The 1709-nt window shown below is 40.3% G+C and overlaps 1 protein-coding gene across 1 annotated transcript in view; it reads right to left on the minus strand.

Moving 5' to 3' along the window:
* The window catches only part of MYO16 (myosin XVI), a 407489-nt gene that overhangs the window by 359329 nt on the left and 46451 nt on the right, over positions 1–1709 (minus strand). The window lies entirely within an intron of this gene.

Here is a 1709-nt window from a genome sequence, read left to right on the forward strand (position 1 = left end):
AAAGATGTGCCAGTTGAGCATTTCCTGGCTATTAATAAATATAACATTGAATGAGGAAACCCACAGTCTGATTTGAGCAGAGGGAGGATTCTGCACAGAAGGCTCAGGACTACTTGTCTCCTATTCACACTTCTACCCAGCATGTATCTTAACCTGCAATTCTGTGATGTATAATTTCTATGGTAGTGTGTCTCTTCAGTTATGCCTTTCCTGTTCTTAGTATCAGTTCCTGGACAAAATTGGTATTTTTCTCAGGGTGATAATTCATCTTCTTCCAAATGAAAATGGCAATGATGATGATGATGACGATAATGCTATGTCCCTCTCAGCAAGAGGAACCAGCACTCTTCTGAGCACTTTCTTTACCTTATTTGGTTGTATCCTGGCGGGAAACATGAAAAGATAGCCTGGAACAGAGAAGCCAGGAATAAACCTCAGACTGGAGCTTCTAGGGGGGGCCTGGCCTGTACTTGAGTTCCCCGGGTTCACTTTGGTAAAGGTGTTTAACCTGTATGGGCTTCGATATCCTTATTCACTCAGCTAATAATACAGATCCCAAGGGTAAAGTTACAGTGAATACTTCTAAGTCTCCTGGGCAGAGACGGTGGGGTGTGCTGCTTATCTGCTGTCCTCCTTCCCCAGGGGTGCTCAGTCCGCTGGACTCTGCTGCCTGCTCTCTGATCCCAGTGAGCAGCAGCGCCCAGGTGCCGCGGAGCCAGCTGGTCTGGGTTGCAGGGCTGTTTGTGTATCCACCACTACTTGTGTCAATGTGGGCAAGGGATTTAGCCTCTGCCTCAGTTTCTTTAACTGCAAATTGCTGATAGCTCTTGCCTCATCAGTTGTTACAAGAATGAGTCAAAACACCTAAAACACATACCGTGTATTTGGCTTGCAGTGAGCACTTAGTGAGAGTGAGCTGTGATTTTTAGCCTCTGGCATGTGGATTATTTGCCTCTCATTTATACACATTTTTCTTTGTAATGATGAGTATCATGTAACCAAATAAACCCACAGTCTGACGTAAGCCACGGTGGATGATCTATGCATGAAGGCTCATATTTGAACATGTAGCTCATTAAAACTTGGTGAGAAGCTGAGTAATCTTAGGAGAAGGATGGCAGGCACACCTGTAGCATCCTGCAGCTTCTAAATTGTGATAGGCTATTTCAGAACTAACAGATTTCCCTGATGGACGCATTTGAGGTCTGTTAAAAAGGAACTAAAGCTGTTCACTCTACTTTCATTTTTAGGATTAAGGAATTTGATATGTGATTTAATTTTGAAAACTAAAAATCAGCAAAATTTCAGATGTCTGCATTCAGCTTTGCATGTTGAAGTAGAAGAATCTCACAGTTGCTCGAAATTGAAGTTGTTTTGTTAACTTTTATAATGTTGCAATGTTTACTAAAATATGTATCTTTTAGAGAATTATCTAATTATTTAAAATTGAGTGATAAAAACAGAACTAGGCTTGGAATGAAACACACAAATCAAAACAGAGATAGGACGTCATTCACTGCAGACTCCGGGTACAACATATGGGAAGCATCTATCTGGTCACCTCAGTGAAGAGACCACAGGGGGATAATAGGACATGTATTGTAATATTATAAGTTCTAATTTTTTGAAACAAATAGGATGTTAATTAAAATGTGATTTTTAGATTTTTGTTATTTTTCAGAAAAGAAACACCAATCTTTTTTTTTTTA

This window comes from Otolemur garnettii, unplaced genomic scaffold (assembly GCF_000181295.1).
Source record: "Otolemur garnettii isolate 467f Iridium unplaced genomic scaffold, OtoGar3 scaffold00161, whole genome shotgun sequence".
NCBI lineage: Eukaryota > Metazoa > Chordata > Mammalia > Primates > Galagidae > Otolemur > Otolemur garnettii.